At 43.0% G+C, this 25,483-nt stretch overlaps 1 protein-coding gene across 2 annotated transcripts in view; it reads left to right on the top strand.

The window, feature by feature from the left end:
- LOC144761771 (uncharacterized) overlaps positions 1-25,483 on the top strand; it is a 995,952-nt gene that overhangs the window by 62,100 nt on the left and 908,369 nt on the right. For both annotated transcript variants that reach the window (XM_078647017.1, XM_078647016.1), the window contains exon 2: positions 15,042-15,105. The gene's annotated coding sequence lies outside the window, so the exon portion shown is untranslated. The remainder of the gene's footprint in view (positions 1-15,041; positions 15,106-25,483) is intronic.

Below are 25,483 nucleotides of genomic sequence, written 5' to 3'. Positions count from 1 at the left end.
TGCAATGTCAATGGTGCGTAAAAGTTACAAAGTTAGTTAAAAAGGAACCTTCCGAGTGACCTAGAAGGATGAAACTTTAGACACAGACACTAGAGGTGTGTACCAGTGTGGGAACACCGGCGGAGCTGAGTTACCTCACCCACAGGAAGCGGGTGCATAGGGTCGAAGTAGTGTCGGGTTTCGTCACGCAGGTCGATGGTGCTTGGAGCTGAAGATGCTGCAGGCGGCTCGATGTGAAGAGTTCTGGTGGATCCAAGGGTGGATCTGAAGAGGTGAAGACCTGAAAGCAGAGGGGACAATGTTCAAAGTCACTAGCCAGTGACTACCGTGGAACCAGAGTGGAACCAGGCGATGTCGGGTGCAAACAGGCGTCGAGGTGTAGCTTCTCTCTGCAGCCATGTGGACACGAGGGGTTGAAGACGTCCAGGAGTCGGTCACAAGCTGTCCCACGCAGGCTTCTCGCTGTTGGCAGTGTCGGCAACTTGATTGGAGCAAACAGGCCTTGGCTAATGCAAGCCACGCAGGAATCAAAAAAGGCTTGTTACTCGGACCAGCAAGGTCAGAGCAGGTACTCCTTTTTACAGGAGTGAGGGCAAGTCTGGAGCAACCAGACCCGCAGTGTAAATTGAAGGTTTCGTCGCCAATATGGCCGCTAGCCGCGTGGCAAGTGGCCGGGATGGCGCGTCAAGTGGCACGATGCAAAAGGGCCCCACGCAGATCGTGGAGATGCTGGGGGGCTGATCTTCGGTGCAAGGGCTGCTCGAGGTTGGGGCTTCTCAAACCCCAAAGCACAGCATCGAGGGTGCCTCTGATGCTGCGCAGTCAGCGTTTTGGGGGTCTTCCAAGAGGTCCGGTCCCACGTCTCTCGGTGCCTCCATGCAGGGACTGTGGATCGGGCTGTGAGAAGTCTGGGAGTCTGGGTCTTGTCAGGCTCTGGGCTCGGGCTCCGGCGGGAGGCGGTGGCAAAGCAGACATCGAGTTGCTGGTTGGTGCCTGTGTTCACAGGGTGGTCACTCCTTGGCCACAAGGGAGATTCTCTTCCGTCTTCTGTGCAGCAGAATGTCGAAGTCCAGTCTTCTTCTGTATTTCAAGTTGATTCAGGATGATCTGAAGTCTCAGGACACAGCTCCCACTCTTATTCGAATCTGGGGGGCCGGATCACCTACTAGGTCCCTCCTCTGGGTGGAACCAGGAAGGGGGGTGGTTACACCCCCTTTCCTTTGTCTAGTTTCGTGCCAGGACTGGGGCTGGAAAGCCCCAGCACCGGTTTGAACTGGCCTATGCACAGGGACACCTTGTGTGCCCCAGGCATGTCTGATTCTATTCAGCCCTGTCCTACCCAATACACAAAAATCCTGTCTGGAGTGGTGCTAGCACCTCCCCAGGCAGGAAACCCTTTGTCCAAGCTGCCCTCGCTGGAAGGACTCCCAGCAGCAGGAGGTCAGACTTGTGTCTGTGATGGCAGCATCCATTTTGTGATGCTAAGGCTCTGTTTAACTTTAACCGGGGTTCAGGCTAGGTACATGTCGTGTCCCTCTAGAAGGGTGGAATGCTACCCCCGTCGCCAGAACTGGCGAGGGGGTAGTATTCCAATTCGTATGACCCCGTACTCGACATGTTTTGATAAAGCCAAACCCAAACTAGCATTTAACCGCAAGGTTCATAATGCACTTAAGAGTATATGGTATGGCAATATCATGAAACAGCTAAAGGACATGGTTCCGAAAGCTGCAGACAGGCTCAGCTCATGCCAGAGCACCATCTCACATATTTCCAAGCACTCTGCCTCCAGGATTGATGAGGCCTTCCATAGGAGTGACTGATAGGAACATATGTGTCCATTTTAGGTTAGGTATAGGCATACTATACCTAAGTAAGGGGTGGTTACACCGACTTACCCCAGCTGAGTGATCAGCCAGTTGTGTCAAATATGGAGGCCAGGCCAGGGGTGGCACAATACATGCTGCAGCCCCTGGTAGGCCTTGGAAGCACCTATGCCCTGGGTACCTGGGTACACTGTTACAGGGGCCAATAAGGTGAACCAGTTCCAATTGTGTATGTACCTAAGGTACATGGAGTCCATTTTAAGGAGAGAGCAATTAGCCTGGGGCCCTGAATAGCAGGATCCCAGGCCAACTATGTAAAAAACCAGCTAAACACCAGGCAAAAAGTTTGGGGGTAACCATAGTCAGATATCCACCTTCCTACAGGAAGATACACCTTTCTGCACATAAACAATCTTCCCCTGCAACGCAGACACCCTTACACTATGGTGCAAGGGTGCCTGCCTGCATTGGTGCTAGGCATCTAAATTTAGCGCCAGTGCAGGGGAAATGCAGGGCAGTACCATGTTGTTGTAAATATGGTGCAGCCCTGTTTTTCAGAAGTGGCGGAGCGCTGGGGTAAGCGCTAGGAGGATAACGCCACGCTCCGCCACTTCTATTGTAAATATCCCTTATACTTTTTAAAAAGGCACATTATCAAAATATCCCTAAAAGAGTTAGCTTTTGTATGCCAATCAAGAGGCAGAGAGTTCAAGAGCTTGGCAGCAACAACGGAGAGAGCTCGGAGTCCAAATCCAGCACTGGGAGCATTAAGGAAGAACAGAAGTAGTGTGGCTCACTGGTTAGAGGCGGCAGACCCGAGAGCAGAGGACGGCCCGGGACCAGGGTTCGATTCCCGGCGCGGCAGGTTTCTGGACCAGGGTCAGCGGACTCGATCATTCTCTCGCCTCGGTGCCCACTCTGATCAGCGATCACACTCGGCGACTCTGGGCATTAGCTTTCCTCATCTTCACTAACGGCCCCACCAGACCGCCGGGGATGCCTGGTCTCACCCTGGAGATACCCATTAAGGGACCATCTCTCAGGGAAGCCAGGAAGGGTTTCGCAGCGGTCGAAGCGCCTTGGGACCCTACGGGTAAGTAGTGCGCTATATAAATGCCTATACATTTACATTTACATCACATTGGTGGCACCCGTCTTATCATGCCGCACAGATGGACAAGAAGACCATAGAGCACAACCATCCCAGTTCTCTATAGTACCTTTATAAAAACAAACTCAGGAATGACAAAGGTTTACACATAGATTGCTATTCACCAAAATGTCAGAGGTAGCGGAAAAGACATTACACACCCTTTGACCTCAATGACATCACAGGAATTGTTGTCATAGGATCTCTGACTCTGAGCCATTCCAAAAAGTTATGTCACATGACCTTAACCCTGATGGTATCACCATAATTACTAAATTAGCATAACAACTGAATGATTAATATAAAACACAACACAGACCAGTGTCTATTTTGGTTGTATGACAGAGGCACACATGGCTATACCACGCTTGCCTCTACCATGCAGCCCAAACCACGAATGCATATTAACCAATCCATTCCTTTACCATACATGCCATTATAAAGACATGATTGGCAAGGGGGTGTGCATGGTTAAGATTGCCACGACCCAGACCACCCTCACCACAGTAAACCCTAAAATTCTATCTTTCTACCTCGTCTCTCTCAACCTGAGGCCTAAAACCTGCCCGGCCCTTAAAGCTACCCCAATTCCTTCCACTCTAGCCTAAAACCCTGCCCCAACTTAAAAAAGTACTCTGACTCCGCCGCCCTGAGCCCTAAAACCAACCCCACTCCTTAAAACCCACTCCCAAACTCAGCCCCAGCCCTTCTAAACCTCCCCCCCCACCATAGGCCCTAAACCTTGCTCTTTCCCAAAAGTACCCTGACCCCCCCCCGATCCCTAAATGTGACCCCACCCCTAAAAACTACCTCTCCCAAACCCAGACCCAGCCCCACTGTTTTTCTTTCACTCACTCTTACGGACAGAGTGCCAATAATACTATGAACACCTCATAACAAACCAGTGCGTGACTGGACTTTTTTCCTGAAAACACAGATGGAAAGAATTTTGCACAGACAAACCTGTTGAACCCAGACCCAGCCCCACTCACCTGTCTGCATGATCATCGTGATTGCGTTGGGACAGCACATGTGTGTCTGCCCGTGTTGTTCCAGCTGTTTCCTGTCTATTTTATTTACCATCTATATTTTAATAAGGGTGCTGAAATGGTATGCCAGGGAGCTTTACTCAATTCTTTTTGTCTTATATGAAAAATGATATGTTTGTTGGAACGGGAGGGTGCTGTGCCACAATACAAAAAATTATACTGGGAACCTAACTTAGCTGTACCAAAAAGTGAAATGATTTAATGGCTCCTCTTGTGCAACCCTCAATTCGAAAGGTATAGATAATACATAGAGGGCCAGATGTATGTGGCCCAATACCGGTCGGTAACGGCCAAAATTACCGAATTTCGACCATTACCAACCAGTATTGGGCATTTGGGATGTAGGGGGCCCTAAATTGCAAATTCGGTAATTTACCGATTCGGTATTTTAAGTAAATTACCGAATTTGCAATGGAGGGAGCACTCAAATGAGTGTTTTCCCCTTTTTGGGATTCGTTATTTACCACCAACTACAAGTTGGTGGTAAATAACGAAAAAAACAAAAAGCAATTTTATTCAAATTGCTTCAGTGCCATGTTGCAGACATACATGCCCTTAGGGCATGTAAGTCTGCAACATGTGCACCCATACACAATTGAGGGGTGCAACAGGGTATCAAAGTGACACCCTGCCACCCTTCAATGTATTCCCCCTTTTACCGAATCGGTATTTACCGATTCGGAAATTTACATTCATTCCTATGGGCCTCCAGGCCCATAGGAATGAATGGCAAATACCGAATCGGTAAATACCGATTCTGTAATTACCGAATCATAACGATTTGGTAATTATTACCGAATTATTAGCTACATCCCATTTACCTATTCTTAAATACCGAATCGGTATGATTCGGTATTTAAGAATAGGTAAATTGAGATTACCTACATCTGGCCCAGAGACGGGTAAAGAAAGAGATTTAAAAAATGAAAAAAATAACAACAATCACAGTTATGTTCATCAGAATTCATTGATATTGATCATGGCCTATTCACAAAGGTAAATTGGTTTGAAAATGTAAGTTAGCAAGTGAATTTACCTAATATACAACTGCCAGAAATTCACAAAGTCCTGGCAGGCGTAAGCCCTTTCATTAGAGCGGATATTTCCACGAGTGTGGAGCTCTCCCCAGTCCTAAATCTCACTCAAGGCTGGGATGGAGGTTGGTCCTGGGTGTTTCAAGGCCTCATTTTCTTTGGAAGTTTGTGACTGATCACAAACTAGTATATTTTTGGTTAATCCCAAACTTTTACCATTCTCCTTTCCAGCCTGGAAAGGGTCATCTCACCACTCCAGCTACCTCCTGGCGGAAATCCCTTTTCAAGCCCGAATGAGGGGTGGGGGGGAGGTAGGGGGGTAATTAGCTAAAAAGTGCCTTTATGAAGGGGAATCCACTACGCCTGTTTTGAGTTCTCTGCCATGCTCACAAGACACTCAGTCACTCACACAAGGGGAATGAATTCCCATCTTCAAAATCATGTGATTTCCGATGGACTCTGCAAGGAGACTTGTGCCAACCACAGCTTTCTATGCGGATCCCCGTCAGAATTCCAAAAAGTAGTGAAACTACTCTGGATGTGGATTTAAAAACATGAGAGGTTTCCAGAACTATTTTGTGAATCAGTTCCCATAATTGAATATGAGGCATGGTATTGCCTTAAATTATTCCTTATTGTTATTACATTTTGATTTACGATCATGTGTAACCCAATATCACTCATTGGAAGCCTTAGGGGAAGATTGTGTTCAAACATATCATTATTCGGCATTCATCATGGCAAGAAGTTGTTTTAAACGGTCTGTTTTTACTTGCTTCACTTTTTAGTTGTAGGTTAAATATGTTGCAGAGAAGAAAGGGCATTGCACTAGCTCCCTGCAGCTGCTGCAGAAAGAAATCAATGCTTACCAAAACACTGTTTACATTCTGCTCTTAGCACTGTCTCTGGCACCTCTGAGGCAAGGGTCGTGTCGCAAAGGCAGTGCCAGGAATAGCAAGAGGCAAGCCAAAGGTCGCAGTTGCAACCCTTAAATGACTCCATGGTTTTCAACTGTGTAATGAGCAATTTACTCGTGGACATGCTGCAAGTGCAACAAAGTAGCCAGAACGTCGCACTGGTGTCAAAAGGGAGAAAGCGTTCTTTTGCATTATACTTCTTCCCTTTAGGGTACAAAATGGAGCAAATAGACCTTGTTCATGTCCACATTTCAGAATCATATTTGTATCAGTAAAAGGGTAGACAATAGATTTTGATTCAATTGCAAAAATATATAAAACATATTTTGTTCATGAATCAGTTTGTATGTGATTAATGTTTTTAATATAACAAAACGTCATTAATGACTCAAATCTTTATTGCGCCTTTATAGTATGCAACATTATCCACTTCAAATTGAGTTAAAGCATGTGTTCTCTTGTTCCATATACAGTGCACTTATAGCCCATGGGCTAGTAGTGCTGTATGGGAATAAAATTAAAACAAATATATATATATCTTTATTCATCTTGAATTCAGATTTTGGAGGAAAGCACATTCATGTTTCACCAGTTCAAAACTCTTTATTTCGGCCACCTGGGCCATAAAAGTACAATTCATCACACTGACGACATATGTCTAAAATAGTATAAATACATCCAATAGTACCTAAGAACATATAAAAATTGTAATATATATAGTTATACACAGGAACTAATAAAAATGAAACATATCATTAAAAATAAAATGTTAAAAGGATTCCTTCAATGCGGTCCAGATGGGTCACGCAGAAATATAAGTAATCGAGGGAGATAGCGATCTAAGGCTTTTTTGCCTAGCACCCACATTGCACCCAAAGGTTTTGCAATAGAGATAACCATTGGCATGGAAGAGTCTGATCTAAAGATACAGAGGGCGTCCTGGTAGTTCCGTATACCTAATGACCTACAAATCAGTACCAGCCAATTGTGCCGGGTGGATAAGTAGCTTGGGCAAGCAAACATAGCATGTGCTACACTTTCCTTCTGGTGTTCACATATAGGACAGGTGCCACCGTGTTCGCCCTTCCAGCCTGATGTAAATTATCTGAGGGTTAGAGTGACTATACGAAACTGAAAATGAAGTTTTCGGTGCAGTGCAACCGTCACTACATCCCAGAATAATTCCTGCCCCCATCATGACTTAATTTCCATGTAATCACTTGTTAGCTTGGCAGCGGCTGACTTCCGAACAACCTCAGCCTCCACAAATAACTGATATTTAATTTTCAGCTCTGTCTCAGATGGAAAGTTGGTATCAGTTGGTCCCACAAATCATGGAGTCCTAACAGATACCGGGCTGACTTTAAATTGGTCAGCCTTTATAACATCCTTTAAACTATCAGCATATTGAGTGAGCTTGGGAGTCATCCACAGGGGCCTCCAGTACAAAAAGAGCAGTGGGTGAATTTTATTCATGGCCCTACTAACTCCTAGAACACAGAACAGTGGGTATAACGGAGTACTGGTTGTGTGGGAAATCAGGTTCCTAATGAACTTGTTCTCAGATTTTATGATGTCATTATGTTTGGAGAGTATGTGAATAACAAGGACCCCCTGAACCACGTATACAATGATTCCTAGGACAAGGATATATCAATTGTGTATTATCATTCCTAGGCAATCTGCAATTTAGACATTAATAAGTGGCACCATACCTAATTTTTGAGAAAGTATCTACAATCTATCAAATAAAATAGAAAGGACAATAATAAGAAAAACAATTTTCATAGAGAAAGAAGGAAAAGATTAACAGTTTTTAATTCTTGCATTTAAAAATCATAAAAAAGGATACATGAAAATACATTCATCAATACATATTACATTTAAAAAGAAATATACATATATTTCTAAACAAGATTTAGAGTTTAAAAAGTGGCAACAATTAAATTTTAATATTCTTTCGACGCGCGTTTCGGCGTTTTGACACGCCTTCTTCAGGAAAAGCCACGAGAGTGTCTGTTAAACACAAATTGCATAAAACACAAATATTAATATTTTGTACAAGATACCTAATATCATAGAGAAAATTTATAAAGACTTTTCGGCTTCTACTTAACATTCCAATTATACATTTATACATAATTAATATTCATCACAACTTTCTATATATTTTAATTAATAAAAGAGATTTTATTCTCTTTTATATGGTGCTTCTAGTTCAAAGAATTCTCCAGATCAGACTTAAATCTATTAAAACTTTTCCATAACATTGATTAGATTATAGACTGTTCCTCTCATCTGATCCCCTTAAGAGGTTGTAAGCAATATTTCTGATGTGATAACATTACTATGTCTCGAAGAATTCATTCATTCATGACTTGGATGCAAAGATAAAATACCTTTAAAGATGTTTGAACAGGCTCCTCAATTTATAACGGCACACAATAAGTGCTAATAATCCTGGAATGATTGCGAGAGTGTAGACTTATTTTCTGATAAAAACTCCTATTTATAAATAAAAACATATCAGTCAGCATGTAGTATTCTGGTTATCATTAAAAAACTTCTAAATTAGAGAATTAAACAATTACCTATTTTTATTTTTAGTGCGGTTTCTTATCTCCGTGAAGTTATATGTTGTCTGGCATTTGAAAATCTTGATTTCGATACATTCAGTGTGTATCACTCTAAGAGTGAAGATAGAGAAACACTTTTATTTAAATTCTCTTCGCTACCTGATTTTTACATATCATATTAATCTAGACTTCTTATTATACCTTTTCGTCGTTTTAATTTTTGACACGCGTAGTTTGATGTGTCGCGTGTTCGGAATATATTGTTCAGTACGGCCTTTGAATCTTTTTTACCTCAGTTAGCAATGAACTGAAACATAGGGAACAGAAAGGGCCGACGGATTAGCACTTATATAAAAGGATATTTAAATGATTCACACTAACAAATTCGGATACTCTTTATTTAGACATTGTATAGATTACCTGGGTTTTTGTCTTTAGCTGCCGCAATTAAATGATAACCGGCGGCGGTTTAAGTTCCAACCTCATTAATTTGATATATGATAAAACGTCCGGCAATTTCTGTCGATAAAGAGGTCAACAGACTCAATCAGTTATTGCTCACATTCAGTGTACAATATGGTGACGTACATTGAAGTGTGTTAGAGTGAAGTGGCACACAGTGGAACAACATAGAGTGGAGTGGCATAGTGGAATAGGGTAGAGTGGAGTGGCATACAGTGGTGTTTTTAGGTTTCGCCTGGCGTAGCACTGCACAGCAGTGTTCGCGCAGGCGAAATCTTATGTTTTAGCAGTATGGGGCTTTGTCCCGCCTCTCTGTTCCATTAGCTAGCTCCATAAATGGAGGCTAGCCATTGGAAGAGAGATCTGTCCGTAATTGTCGGAGCAGATTCGTGGGCGTTCCGCCCCTCTGTGAACATCATTGTGGAATCTCCCACGTTGCCAGTTGTCCTGCAGCGCCCCGATGACCCCATTCAGCGCTCGAGAGATAGTACAATCAGATGGGGTGTGCAGTGTGACCCCCGTGGATGTAGGAGTTTCCATACTCCGCGTCAGTCAGTCATGCAGACACCTGTCCGTGTGAAAGACAAAGCACGTCTGTGATTGCTCAACATGATTGCATTAAAACACCCCCGGTGCGCTGTTTCAATAGATCAGGGTCTGCCGTGGTGACGACACAGAGAGGGCGGCAGTCGTTAACAGGGGTGCATCTAAGACCTCATGTTTAGATACAACAGTCCCTCCCTGCACGAGCTGTAGTGGACGCAGAGCTGGCTAGTTCAGTGCCACACAGAGCGCCAGACTGGCACCGGGGCAGTTTATGAGCAGCGCTGCACTTGCTTCTCCCCTGATGCTGTCCTCGTGAGAGTGCCGCGTGTTTCATTATTACTCTGTACATCCTACTCACAACTTTCACTACCTCAAACACTGCTACTGTGGGTGCCCCGTGGTCCTTGGTCAGTTAGCAGCAGATCAGGTAAATGGCGGCCACGTTCAGTGACTTAATATTAGCCCCGCGTCACCAATGCTGACCTTGAATGAGTGCCGTGTCTGCAAACGCTGCAGGCTACTGACATCTCATTCTAATTTAAATGTTCAGCGATAACCATGATGTCCAAACCCAGCCATGCTCGTCACCTTCTTGTCTTTTTCACAGCTTTAGTGCTAACATTTGTAACTGTTTATACGATCACATTTTACAGCCCCCCTCCTCTTGCATAAGGGCAGCATTCCATGCTTGCTGGGGCAATCAGGCAAGCTCATGGCATGTGTATTCTACGCGGCTGACTGGTACCGTGTTTCCCTAGAACCAGCACTGACAGCGCACAGGATAAAGTATTCTTTGCACATTTTGGCAACTTGCACAAATGGCAGTTAGATTAATGCACATTTGATTTGTCCCGTTGCATACGTTTTTGCTCAAACTTTAGAAATCTCTTCCGTCTACTGCACTTTTACCCTAAAATGTATCTGTGTTGTGTGCAGTGGTAAATAACAGACACAACAAGCATTGGAAAGGGCATTAGATCTGCTCTCCACAAAACACTACGCTAACTGCAGCCAGCCTGTTTATCAGCACCGCGCGCCTCGTGAACAGCGCTGCGTGCCCCTCTCCAGACTCCCCCTGCATTCCAAAGGAACTGTTCACGAGGCGCGTGACACGATCCGATTCTTTCTGGCATGCTGAAAACAGCAGAAAGAAGTTCACGCGCGCAACGTTATCCTATGACAAAGTGCTGCGCGTGGCCAGGTCTTGTGTCCACTTTCCTCTCGTTGTCGGCTGAGCCGACAGCTATATTTCTCTCTGCGAGAGCGCGCTTTCGCGCGCTTTTCGCAGCGAGCCCTAAAAAGCAAGTGCTAAAAAGGATATCTATCGGGCTCTACATTTTGGCCCTCACCCTCGGGGTGAAAAAAAATCCTAACTCTTGAGAAGTGCCAGGGGCGTAATACAGGCCCCCGCATCCCCCGCAGTGCAGGGGGGGTGAGCTGCAGGGGGCCCCCTCAGCACTGTACTCACGCCAGAGAGTCAGCCTCTTATCCCCACCCTTGGTCAATCGCAAACACCAGCCAATGCACCAGATTGTCAGAGAAATATTTGCTCATGCCGAATTGGGAGGCAGGACATTTTTATTAACAAAAAAAATGGTCTTCAAATCACAGAGCTGGGCGGCAAGGGATCTGTTAGCACCCTGTGAGCATAAAAGGTAAAGCATGCAAGCGCAGAAGGCCGATTTATACTTTTCCATTTGCAGGGCTTCAAAGGAGATTACGCGACATAACAAAAACTAAAGAACTGTGTAGGTGCAGAAATTGACAGGGACTTTTTTTTCTCTGACTCTGCATTGACTCAGGGTTGTCATCCTTAATTCTACATCTAGTACATGTATTCTAGTAACTTGTTCTTTGTTTGTTGACTCTTCGCACTGACTCATGATTGAGGATTCAAACAGATTAGTGGAGAGTGGGTGAAGAGCTTCATAGGAATGGGTGTAATAATGTTGCTACTTCTGAGGTTTCATTTAGCTATTTAAGGTATTCTGGGAGTTGTTTTCGTTTGAGTGGCAGGCCAGATACCAATGGATTGTTCAGAATAGCCAAGCACTGGAAACATGGCTGTGCTTGCTTCCCTGCCCCCTGGCTGTGCTTGCTTCCCTGCCCCCTGGCTGTGCTTGCTTCCCTGCCCTCTGGCTGTGCTTGCTTCCCTGCCCCCTGGCTGTGCTTGCTTCCCTGCCCCCTGGCTGTGCTTGCTTCCCTGCCCCCTGGCTGTGCTTGCTTCCCTGCCCCCTGGCTGTGCTTGCTTCCCCGCCCCCTGGCTGTGCTTGCTTCCCCGCCCCCTGGCTGTGCTTGCTCCCCCGCCCCCTGGTTCCCCTTCCCCTGGCTGTGCTTGCTCCCCTGCAACCTGGCTGTGCTTGCTTCCCTGCCACCTGGCTGTGCTTGCTACCCTGCCCCCTCGCTGTGCTTGCTTCCCTGCCCCCTCGCTGTGCTTGCTTCCCTGCCCCCTCGCTGTGCTTGCTTCCCTGCCCCCTCGCTGTGCTTGCTTCCCTGCCCCCTCGCTGTGCTTGCTCTCCTGAGTGTGTGTGTGGCTCTGGGTGGGTGTGTGTGGCTCTGGGTGGGTGTGTGTGGCTCTGGGTGGGTGTGTGTGGCTCCGGGTGTGTGTGTGTGTGTGTGGCTCTGGGTGTGTGTGTGTGTGGCTCTGGGTGTGTGTGTGTGTGTGTGTGTGTGTGTGGCTCTAGGTGTGTGTGTGTGTGGCTCTGGGTGTGTGTGTGTGGCTCTGGGTGTGTGTGTGTGTGTGGCTCTGGGTGTGTGTGTGTGTGTGGCTCTGGGTGTGTGTGCGTGGCTCTGGGTGTGTGTGTGTGGCTGGCTCTGGGTGTGTGTGGCTGGCTTTGGGTGTGTGTGTGTGGCTCTGGGTGTGTGTGTGTGGTAGTAATTGCTGTCTGCTGAGCTCGTCCGTAGGGTACAATAAGTCTCACATTTGCGAGAGATTAAGCTATTGGCAATGTAAATGACAATGCCATTTATTTATCTGTTTTCAAAACCAACACATAAATACAAATGTTGTCATTTACAATGCCAATAGCTCTAACTTTTCCAAAGGCAAAACTGTTGCATTGTAAATGCTTGTTTTATAATAGAATGGCATAGAGTGGATGAGGTACAGTTTAATGGCATACAGTAAAAAAGCATGGAGTAGGATAGAGGGGAGTGGTGTACAGTGGACTAGCTTATAGTGGAGTAGCGAAGACTAGAGTGGAATACACTAGAGTGGAATAGTATACAATGGAGTGGGGTAGAGTGGAGTGCCGTAGAGTGCAGTGGTGTAGAGTGAAAGAGCGTAGAGTGGAGTGGCATACAGTGTAGGAGCATACAGTAGAGTGTTGTAGAGTGGTGTGAGGTACAGTGCAGTGGCGTACAGTGGAAATGTCCCTTCACCGATAGCACCGCCATCCTAATGGGGCCCCTAGTTGGAGGGGCTTGCATCCTGGCAGATAAAACTCTTCAAAATCTTTGGCAGAATCAATAAAGGATTTTCTGAGGAAGCATTTTCAGTCTTTTGCATCGAAGGATTCTGCAAAGATGGGACAGGGACTTTCCTCAGTGACTTGCCCCCAGGAGCTGTCTGAGAAAGAAACTTTGGACTTGTTCGGAAGCTCAAGTGTAATACATCCTCGACTCTCCTCCTCTCCCTGTTTGTTCTGACCCACTGAGTTGAGCTTTACATGCTCCGGAGAGAGGGCTGGGGCAGCAGAGAGGGGAGAGGGGAATCCCAAATTCGGGAAGATTCTAGGTGTTATGAGTAGAACGAGTTTCTCATTACTTTCGTAAAACTTTCTTGGTGTTTGCCACTAATTTCATGATTTTCTGGGTGTTTGCGCAAACTAAAGAATCCCTTGTAAAATAGGAAAACAGATATCTGTGGGGTTAATTGTATTTTCATGATTGGCATATGACAAATGGTCTGAGTGCACTGTATACCGGTAAACATAAGAAGTTTATCATGGTCATTTTAACTTGAATTACAATCATAATAAAGTACTATAGGTCTTATCTGAAAGTTGGCAGTTAAACGCTGCCCTCAAAATCCCCAGAAGAAAGAAAACACGCTGTTTAAAACTGCTAAAAAACGTGTCTTCAATTCCACATGTGTATATCTGGGTGGAGAAACTGAACCGGATTAGGCAGAACATGCGCAAACCGTTTAAACATGCACACGTATTTTGAGGAGAACAAGCGGAGCGCTTAGGTATTTAGATTGCGCCCCCTCATTCAGACATGCTTCGCCTCGTAGATGATCCTGGTACGCACCTGACTCCAGACCTGCTACGGTGTTGCTCCCCATGCGCATCCAGTTGCCCTTCCTGCTTCCTTGAAGAAGAGTTCCGGTCCCTGGTGTTACCCCGAATCCTTTCATCCGACGCTTGCAGTTTCCTGAAAGAGGACAAGAAAGCTTGAGAATCAGTTCCCTCGCAACTCTCTGAACAGAACAGTAATGCAAATGCATACCTTTTGAACATTGCAGTAAGACTTTAATTACCTTCCAGACTTTTATAAAGACGATTAGAAGGTGCTCGAAGTCAGAAGCACTTTTAAAGCAAAAACTCAGCAGACTTTATTTGTTGATAAAGAGACAATAGAAAAGAGGCAACGTTTAAAAAAACCTGTTCAGAACTGAACTTTGAGTGCGATCTGTTAACTCCTTGTAAACCACAAAGAAACTGTGGGGCATAACATCAAGGGGCCAAGTTAGAATTATTGTTGCTTTAGAGTCCGTTTTCGGGCAAAAAACAGCGATAATTCTATAGCCTTATCAGAAAGGTCATGCTAGCGTGTGAAACCATGCCTTAGCGCCCATTTTCTTTGCGCATCGCATCGCTAATGAGATGCGAGGTAGGTGTTCCAGACAGAAATACAGTGAACATAGTCGCTAACCCAGCTTCTCTCTAATAACAAGGATATCGCTAACCTACCTAGCGACATTAAAAGTAGCGCTAAACTCGTATTTCGCCGGATTCTAACACTTGCTAATTTTCTGACTTAGCTATATGCCTCATGGGAAGTGGATTATAAAGCTAAATCCACATCTCCCTATCATCAACTGATTTCCCTATCGATGTTCTTTATCGCTTGAAATCAAGCAATATTCTCACTTTTCGCCGCTATTGCCCAGTTTTGTATCGCCTCGGCGATGCTCGATGTTGTTAGCGTGCTAACCGGGCGATATAATCCGGTGTTAGAAGGCAATAGTGATGTTCACGCTACACGCGGCTAACGATAATTATCGCTACCGCGTAATGATATCCCCCAGTGTACCTAATTTAATCAGTGATAATCCAGTACGACTGTTTTCTAGATATTGCACATGCAATCGCATATTGTGTTCTCTTTTATGTTTTATTATATTTTAGCTCGAGGAAAGTTTTGCTTCTTTTACAGGTATGTTGGAAATTCATGCTGGCTAATTATTCTAGTGATATACAAGTGATATACAAGTGAGAAGAATATGTTATCCTGAAATCTTGTGTTGTATTCCAGATAAGGAACCTGGAGAAGTTTGAATTAAGACATTCCATACAGAAGTAAATCAATCAGGAAACAGGTAGGCTCCAATTGAGGTTCTACGTTAAGAACAAGAGCAATTAAGTTATTGTACAAAATGAGTGTTTAATTTAGTTTTTAAATAGTTGAAACCGTACAACCACTAATTCAGAAGCCCTCCCAGAGAAAATGTTTACAACATTTATCCCAACCTTCTTGAAAGACATACCCTGAACTTCAGCAGAGAGTAGGATGGAATCCTGTTTTTGTTTCTCTTGTCTCTCACTCCCATCCCCCTTTCCCCAAGGAGTTATAGAATTGACAATTGTATATCTTCCTTGCCATTCTTGAATGACCGGAGGTATTTGGGAACAGTCGGCATCAAGGGAGGAACAAACTGGAGTACAGGTGAGTGACTAGTGTAACAGAAAGCGAATCCTTGCTCCAAATTATTGTTTCTCCCCTGATTCTGGCAATTATGGAGTTTGATCAAGATAAATTGGATTCCTCCAAAGTAACATAATTAATTCACCAATTATCTGAAGAGATGCAACAATTTAGGCAGGAGAACCACACACTTAGGCAAGAAGTAATCTGAGTAAAATCTGAATTCACAAGTTGGAGGGATCATAAATGTCAGAGACTCGACCCATCCCTGCCCCACCCAAATTTGGTTCAACCACTTTTTTTCTCCAACTACCTCTACTCAACAAACAAACTGATCAGAATCTTCAGTTTACGGTGGTTTCTCCAAGTCCTATCCCCTTGGCAAATCCAGAGCGCCTCACGGGTGACAGTAATCATTTCACATCTATCATGAGTCAATGTCAATTGCATTTTTTATGTAAGATATAGATTTTTGCCACTGACACTACTAAAGTTGCTTTAATCATTTCGTATTTAGGGGGAGCAACTGCTAACTGGGCTATGCCACTGGTTGATAATGACCCTCTACTTCACAATTTGGTTGCCTTTAGGGCAGCCATGGCACGTCTTTTTGCGAAACATGTTTTTATTCAGTCATCTGATAACTTACATCAAGGATCTAAAGATTTAATAACTTATATAACAAGTTTTTACAGAATAATATCTGAGACTTACTGGCCGAAAGTAAAAAGAATCTCACTGTTCTATCGGGGTCTAAGAGACGATTTAAAAGATTCTTTAGCACATATTGTAGATCTACCACATGATTATACCAAATTCCTGGACCTAGTGGTTAAGCTTGACCATAGATTAGGAAGAGCGAAAACCCTCGAGGGGAGGCAAAAGTATTAATTTTCAAAACAAGTAAAAAAGATTTTGAGGACAAACCCAATAGTGTAGAACCAATGCAAATTGGGGGAATAAATGGGCCTTTGTCCTCAGAGGAAAAAGATAGGCGGCATAAGGGAAATCTGTGCCTATAATGCAGCAAAGCCGGTCACTTTGCTAAAGACTGTCCAGTCAAGCCCAAGAAAAAGAAATGTATCGCCCTTATAGATAAAACTACATCTGAGTCGGAAAACTAAAATTCTCGAAGGGTTACGAGATCGCCCCTTCAAGACAAGACAAAATACAGGTCTCACCACCAATGTAATCAATCGTATTCCAAAACATATGACGATTAGAATAACTTTCATTATCTCTATCCAACAAAGAGATAATCTTGCAGTATTGATTAATTCAGGCGCAACAGGCAATTTTTTGATTTGGAACTAGCTAAAAAGTTAGGAATTTCACAAGTCCATAAATCAGAACCTGAACCAGTCAGAGCTGTTGATGGCTCCGCTCTCTCTTCTGGATTGAGTAAATTTCACACTACACCTTTGACCTTGGTTGATGAAAATGGGCATACTGAGGAAACCATTTTTGATTTAATTGTCACACTTACCTTTGGGGTTATACTCGGAGTACCTTGGCTAGAGCTACATAACCCGAAAATACACTGGATTAAAAGAACAGTCACTTTAGACTCCTCTTACTGTAGAATTCATTGTAACGAAGAAACCCAGGAGCCAATAGTTCCATTATTTTGTTCAGCTATGGAAAGTGATGTTCCTCAATTACCTAAAGAAGACAAAGAGTTTGCTGATGTATTTGACACTGTCCAAGCCACCCAATTACCACCTCACCGGGTGTACGATTGTAGGATAGACTTGATTCTGGGTGCAGTTTTACCTTGGAGCAGGATTTTTGCGCTAACAGAACCTGAGACCCAATATTTAAAAACTTATCTGGACGAACTATTAGAAATTGGTTTTATCAGGCATTCAACATGTTCTGTGTCATTGCCACTTTTTTTGTAGCCAAAAAGTCTGGCAATCCTAGGGCTTGTATTGATTATTGTGTGAATAACAAAGCAACCATTTAAAATTCCTATCCATTGCCCTTAATTCCAGTCCTTTTAAATCAAATCAAGGGGTCTACAATCTATACTAAACTAGATTTACAGTACGCATATCACCTCATTCGTTTTAAGGAGGGAGACTAATGGAAGACCGCATTTCACATGAAATATGTTTTTTTTAATATACCGTCATGCCATTCGGCCTTTGCAAACTCTGCGCAGTGTTTCCATATTTTATAAACAAAGTGCCCCATGACCTGCTTGATGTTTGCGTCATCGTTTCTTTTGATGACATACTAATCTTTTTGATGACAGTGGAGGAACAAACACAGCATGTTCGCTCTGTTTTACACAGATTGAGAGAAAATTCTTTGTACACTAAACTAGACAAATGTGTTTTTAACACAAACACAGTAGAATTCTTAGGTTATTGACTCTCTCCAGAAGGAATAACTATGAAGCCAAAAAAAGTTGAAGCTATTCTAAATTGTCCTGCACTCTCGTCTGTAAAAGAAATGCAACGGGTGCTTGAATTTCCTAATTTTTATATGCGATTCATTGCCAAATTCTCTGAAAGTGTAACCCCTGCTACTCAGCTTCTACGAAAAGGTCAGAACTTTCAGTGGAATCCTGTTTTGATCCATCCTGACCCTGACAAATCATTTTTTGTAGAGGCGGATGCCTCTCAAAATGCGTTGGGAGGAGTTTTAATGCAGAAAGATGCAAACACAGGTCATTTGCTTCCCATTGCATTTTATTCACAGAAGTTATTACCAGCTAAACAAAATTATACAGTGGCTGAACATGAATTATTGGAAATAAAAGCAGTATTTTTAGAATGAAGGCATCACCTGTTAGGTGCAAAACACACCATAACCATATTCACTGATCACAAAAACCTCCAGTTTTTTACATCAGTTAAGGCACTAGCCCCCAGGCAAATGCGATGGTTGCGGGCATGACGACGCGGACCTCGCTACGGGGGTAAACGGTGAAAGCAGCAGTGTTGATGGTATTGGTAAAGGTTGTAAAAATCCGGCAGGAGCTAAGTGGTGTGAGTTATTTCTAGCACAAACAGGATAAGTTCTAATGTATTGTTGTACATCATTTCTGATGTCATTCCACCAGAAATTTCATAGACATAACTCTAAAGTCTTATTCATGCTGGGATGTCCTACTATACTTGAGTCATGATTCCACGTAAGTACCTGCTGTTGTAGGGATTCTTGTGGAATAAAAAGCTTATCATCATGAAAGAAACATCGTCATGAATAGAATTCTTCTTATTTTGCAACCATTGTCGCTGATTCAGAGTTCGGGGACTTTGTTTTACCGCAGTTAAGAAAGTTTCTTTAACAAATTCGATTTCCTAATCATATCTGACACTCTTTCTTAAATGACTAGTAGTTACCTTATAGTAGAACAAAGTCCTTTTCAACATATTATTTCTCCTGAAAAGGTAGTAGCAATAACTCAAGCAGACACTTTCTTAACTGCGGTAAAACAAAGTCCCCGAACTCTGAATCAGCGACCATGGTTGCAAAATAAGAAGAATTCTATTCATGACGGATGTTTCTTTCATGATGATAAGCTTTTTATTCCACAAGAATCTCTACAACAGCAGGTACTTACGTGGAATCATGACTCAAGTATAGTAGGACATCCCAGCATGAATAAGACTTTAGAGTTATGTCTATGAAATTTCTGGTGGAATGCCATCAGAAATTATGTACAACAATACATTAGAACTTATCCTGTTTGTGCTAGAAATAACTCACACCACTTAGCTCCTGACGGATTTTCACAACCTTTACCAATACCATCAACACTGCTGCTTTCACCGTTTCCCCCGTAGCGAGGTCTGCGTCGTCATGCCCGCAATCTGGCTGATCTGGAGACATGCTTGGGATTAATATCTGACAAGAATTTTTCTATGGGGATGCCCTTTTTTGTATTTGACAAATTCGAGCTGCTCCGCGATACATACTAGTTCGGGCTTATATCGAGCTTATAAGGAAGTCATTAAGGAGCGCTATGGGATTATTTCAGATTTGGCACGTGAAAGGTGAAATATGGCTACTCCTACAGCAGGCACGTATGCTACATGCAGGTGTTGTTAGATGGAGTTGACGGGACACTAAAAGAACCGTCAGAGAAAAGATATTTTTCGCTGTTCCTTAATTGTCACTTTTATTCGGAGGCTGTCAGATCGTGACGCCTACCAAATTGGATGATCTATTGCTTGGTACTACTAATCAGTAGTGGGAGATATACTTAGGATAATAACTTACATTTGAATACCGCTTATGTCGGGGAACAACGCCCTTATATGTGGACGTGGCCCTGTTGATCAATTTCACTTCCTATCAAGAGAATTTAGGATTACTACCTTGTATACTATATTGCCCTTGATGGGGAACGACAACCAGTAAGAACTTAAACGCTCCACTGAAAACATCTGGATCGGCCTGATCCCACCCTATTCCTATGCCCTGAAGAAGTCCTGTATATGGACGAAACACGTCGGCTGTCCGTTGTGTTGATTGCACTGTTTCTCCTGGAACAATAATAAAGAAAAAAAGAAATAAAAGAAACTTCAAAGACCTCTTGAATCTTTTTTGGTCATGGACATTTGATTTGCCTTTGCTGATAGAACCTTTGGGTGGTGCACCTTTGCTTTGTTTGAAAATTGACTGTGGTCCCTGTTGGGAACTAGTACTGTGGCGGTGGGTACTGCACAGTGTGCACACAACTCCCACCCAAAAAAGTGGGTAAATTACAAGTAGAGTAGACATACCGGGTTAGGTGCTGTTAGATAAGAGGCTCCACTGTCAGTACCTCTTTCTTCATTGCAATACCATCAACCCCTTGCCATGTAATTAGCCTCGATTTTATCACTGATCTGCAAAAGTTCAAAAATCATTCCACAATTTTAGTAGTGGTTGATTTATTGTCAAAAGTGAGCCATTGTATCCCTTTAAAAAAATACCCAATGCAGCATAATTTTGTGAAATATTTCTTAAGAATATAGTTAAACTCCATGGCCTTCCCAGCAAATCTATTTCTGACCGTGACCCTCAATTAATTTAAAATTTTCGGAAAAAACTATGCACTCACTTAAGAATTGAAATAGCCTGATCTTCTGCCTGTCATCCACAAACCGACAGCCAGACAGAAAAGGTAAATCAGTATCTCGAGCAAAGTTTACGATGTCTAACCTCCACAGTTACATCACAGTGGGACTTGCCGTTATCATTGGCAGAATTTTCATATAATAATAGCATCCATTTAACATTAGGTTGTTCCCCCTTCTAATTTTTAACAGGCTTTCATCCATGTTCCCTTCCAAACTCTCTTCCAAATCAAGTAGAAACTATGCCATTAGTCACCGAAAGATTAAAACAACTACAAGTGTTACAAGAAAAGGCCAAAGCTAGTTTAGCTAAAATTAAACTTAACACTAAGATTACTATTGACAAACATAGAACACTAGCAGCCCGTCCCGACGTTGTCCGGGTATGAAATAGAATGTGTGTAATAGGCAAGGGAAATTTATTAAAAAATCTCGCGGTAGAGAACATTTTTAGCATGAAGTGTCACAATAGTTAGGCATGTGTGTGCAGATACTGTGTGTACCTCGGAGTAAGAAGTATTAGCAGATGTCTCTAGTGTGTATGTACTCCACTTCCATAGGTAAGCGTTTGTGAAAGTGCATTCAGTTGTAAATTTCGTGTCCCCGCAGGCACGCTGAATAGCTTCATCCCCCGCTTGAGGCCCGGCTCCAGTTTTATTTGATGTTGGGCTTGTGGTGTAAAGTCGCTGATGCAGAGAGTTGAGTGGGTGACAGCGCGCGCTGGAGACGCTGCGCGTGTGGGAAAGTGCAGTCAGTTCAAAGGTTAGTGTCCAAGCAGGCGCGCTTAGTCGCGTCATCCGCCGCCTGAGCCCGGCTCCAGCCCTGGTTGATGTTGTGCGCCTGGTGTCAATTCGTTTATACAGAGAGTTGAGTGTGTGACAGCGCGCAGGAGACACTGCAGTTAGTGTCCCCGCAGGCACGGTCCTTTATGCAGAGAGTTGACTGGCTGACCGCGCAGGATACTGTGCAGTTATTGTCCCCGCAGGCACGATCAGTCGCATCTGCCCCCACCTAATCCCCGGCAATTGCCACGCCCATTGGCCACGACCCTTGCCCCAGCACAATTGCCGCACCCATTGGCCTTGGCCACGCCCCCGGACCAACGCACACGTTTGTTTTCCACACGCCCTCAAGGCGTGCTTTTTTTATGGGATGTGCCGCGCGATTGTTGCCGGTTGTCGCGCCCATTGGCCAAACCCCTTGCTGCCACGCAATTGCAATTGCTGCACCCATTAGCCTTGTTCACGCCCCAGCACACGCCCCCAGCACAACGCACACATTGAAGGGACGCTTTTTTTTGTCGTCATGCCGCGTCCAGCCACGCCCACAAGGGACTATTTTGCTGGTATGGTTCTTTTACCTTTCAAATGTATATGGTGGGCATCTGTATAGCCTATGTCCTTCTGCTGCAACTACCCTTTCCAATGCTGTATTGGGTGTTGTGATTGGTGCTGTGGTTCCTGAGATTACCCGCCTCAAAGGTTTGGGCTCTCTCTTTATAATATTAGTATGGATATGGACTAGAACCATCCTATAAAATAGGAGATCCAGTCTGGTTATCCACTAGGAATATTCAAGTCAAGTCAAGTCAAAAAAAGTCTTTATTTCGATATTTCATCATAAAAGACAAACTACACAAATCAACCATATAAAACAGTCCCAACCCCTAAAAACAATCAATTGAATTAGGTACATTACCCTTTTGTACAAGTTCGCAATTATAAATATGATTGTGTAATATGATAAAAACATAACAAATGTACAATTAAGAACAAGATAAAATAGCATTAAATCACAATATACAAGACTTCATTTGCTGTGAAAGTTCATAAAAAACATTTAAGATGTAGTATAACATTCCTCAATACAATAATGTAGCAGTACAACAACTCAGTACCCAATCTGACAAGTTAGGAAGCAATTGATACGGATACTTAACCGTAGGATCCAGGCCCAACTAATAAATTTAGCAACCCCAGTTACCACCAATAGTGAGGTATCAGTCTTCAGAATTCTGCTAGGTGTCTTCGCAGAGCGTGTACCCAATGCCCTACAGACTGGATGTAACCACATATGTCTAGGGGCATGGTACAAAGGGCAGACGAAGAAAAAGTGGTCAACTGTTTCTTCCGACTCTGTTCACAGTGGGCAGTATCCTTTTCCACTATTAGCCTCAATTAGAAGGCCCAACAAAATTAAAATCCAGATATAATGGTCCATAACCCATATGTAACATTTTGAACCCAGTCTCAGTGAAATTAGAATTACCAGAAGAACATGGCATTAATCCTGTCTTTCATGTGTCCCTTCTTAAACTTTTTTATCCTTCAACAAGAAAAGACAATCCACCACCACCTGTAGATACAGGAGATCATTTAGAATTTGAGGTGCAGCGCATATTAGATCCAAAAAGAATATGTGGTCGATTACACTATCTAATTGACTGGAAAGGTTATGACGCCTCAGAGAGATCCTGGGAACCTGAAAATCATGTGCAAAACAAATATCTGTGGGGTTAATTGTATTTTCATGATTGGCATATGATAAATGGTCTGGGTGCACTGTATACCGGTAAACATGAGATGTTTATTATCGTAATTTTAACTTGAAGTACAATCCTGATAAAGTACTATAGATCTTATCAATTTAAATACTTTATTTCAGCCTAAAATCCCATAAAAGTAAGAAACAATAATATATAATACATGCATCAATAGAATTAAAATACATTCTCCATTGCTCACATTGTCAAATGTATGTACATGCAATATATTACAGTTCATATTGGATCTAGGTAAGTACCACCTTTTTTTCTTAATAATCTAAGAGTTGCCCTGTTAACTTGATAGCTTATAAAGTTCCTGTGCAATATTATAGCTAAAAAACACAATTTATTCTATGATAATAGTAAATTCTTAAAAAGGGCATGTGCATTAAGTGCAAAGTGGTTCAGATTGTTTCACTATACCACAGGACCATCATAATGAATTAATGTATATCCAAACTGTTAAAAGAAGCGCTAAAATGTAGATATTTTTAAAATTCCTTAAAATGCCTGTAATAAAAAGGTATCAAATCTTAAAATCATCGAATTATTACTAAAAATATGGAAATTAATACAATACATGTAGATTTGAAAGGCTCCAGTTTTTACACCAACACTTCTACTATTTCCTTTTAAGTTTTCATTTGATCTTTGCCATAATATACAGTTCACTATGAATTTTGTCGTAATTGTTTTTGCCAAATTGTACAGCATTATATCTAAGTCGGTACTTTGAATTGACAGCCAGTTTTATATAGTTATACATTTTGCCCTCCCTTTTTCCTTATAAAATTAATAGCCAGTAGAAATTGGCTGAGACTAAAGACTATTAGGCGGGAGTTGTCAGTTTTTAGTATTCGCAACATAACATTCATTCTCCTAACACTAAGGCACCTGGCTATCAGTTTTTTCCATTTCCTTCTAGCTAGTGTGTATGCTGGGCAGACAAACAAAACATGTGCGATATCTTTACCAACCCCCATTTGACATAAAGCACAACGAGGGTCCTCCTTCTTGATTTGTAGCCTTGACCACTTTGCAACAAAGCTGTTTAGTGGTAAAATTCCATATCTAAATTTAAAAAATAAACACTTAGTAGTGGTTCTATCTCATCAAAAACTGCTCAAAATGAGGTGTTGTTTAAACTCAAGGAAATTTGTAGTTAAGCTTCCATGTGAACCGCTTAGAGTTACCTTGTCTCCCACAAATTCCCAAAATAATCTCGTTTTTTGCCTCAGAGTCAGCAGGCTTGGATTCTACCAATATCTGCTGAGTCCCAGGTCTAAAAGCCACGTTGTAATGTGGATCAACCAAGGGAACGTGGTTTGAGTGTCGAGTGTCAGGAGTTCGATCAATGATTCTCTGTCAGGGCCGGATTGGCTACCGGGTGTTTTGGTGTCCTGCCAAGCTGGGGCTGATTTAGTGGATGGGGACCTGCGTGTGCTTAAAACAATTCATTTTGCTTTGTTTATTTAGAAGCACATGCAGGTCCCCATCAACTAAATCAGCCCCCACCGCAGTGAATTCATCCCCCAGCTTGGCAGCACACCAAAACGCCCAGTAGCCAGTCTAGCCCTGTTCTCTGTACACAGTTAACTCCGGTGTTGTCCAAGTTCTGATCCAGAGCAACAGTGTTTTCCAAATTGCCAGATACTCCAAGCTTTTAATATCCAAGTCATAGGTCAGGGGAATCAAGGGAGTACTTTGAGGAGGGCGACAAACATTCTCAAGATTTTGTTTTCTGCTATTATTAGGGGTTTGAGGGTTCCACTTCCCCAAATCTCCGCACCGTATAGGGCGGCAGATTGGGCTCTGGCCTTGTATACTTCCAGGGCTGGAGTGATAGCTTTGGAGGATGTTGCAGATTGTTTGCATATGATGGGGATGGAGTTCTGTGTTAAAACAGCCTAAGAGTTCTCTATTTGTGGAGCCCAGGAAAGTTTTGAGTCTAAGGTGAACCCCAAGTATACGAAATTAGATGCTTGTTCCAGTTCTGTACCATTCAAGTATATTTTGTTTTAAAACTTCTATGAGGCCTTATTGTCATATGTTTCTTTTTGTTGGGTTCACCGCAATACCTTTTGCTTTACAGTAGTCATTTAAGCTGTAAAGCAAATTCTGCAAGATGGTGTTCTCTGCAAATGTTAGGGTGCAGATGTGATTGCCTTCCAATTTAGGTGAATCATGTACACAATTTTGCAGATGTTTAACCAGGTGGTTTACATACAAGCCGAATAGAGTCGGCGCCAGGACAAAACCCTGGCACACTCCCTTCTTGACTGGGATCTCATTAGTTAGCTCACCTCCCTTGCCCATCGCACTTTTGCATAATTATCTTGGTGTAGTCTGATGATTTGGATTAAAATCTCATCAGTTTAAGGATTCCCACAGCTGTGCCCTGTGGATGGAATTGAATGCCGCCTTTAGATCAA

This window comes from Lissotriton helveticus, chromosome 6 (assembly GCF_964261635.1).
Source record: "Lissotriton helveticus chromosome 6, aLisHel1.1, whole genome shotgun sequence".
NCBI lineage: Eukaryota > Metazoa > Chordata > Amphibia > Caudata > Salamandridae > Lissotriton > Lissotriton helveticus.
The sequence above is the reverse complement of the archived record's forward strand: the minus strand, read 5'-3'. Positions and strand labels throughout refer to the sequence as shown.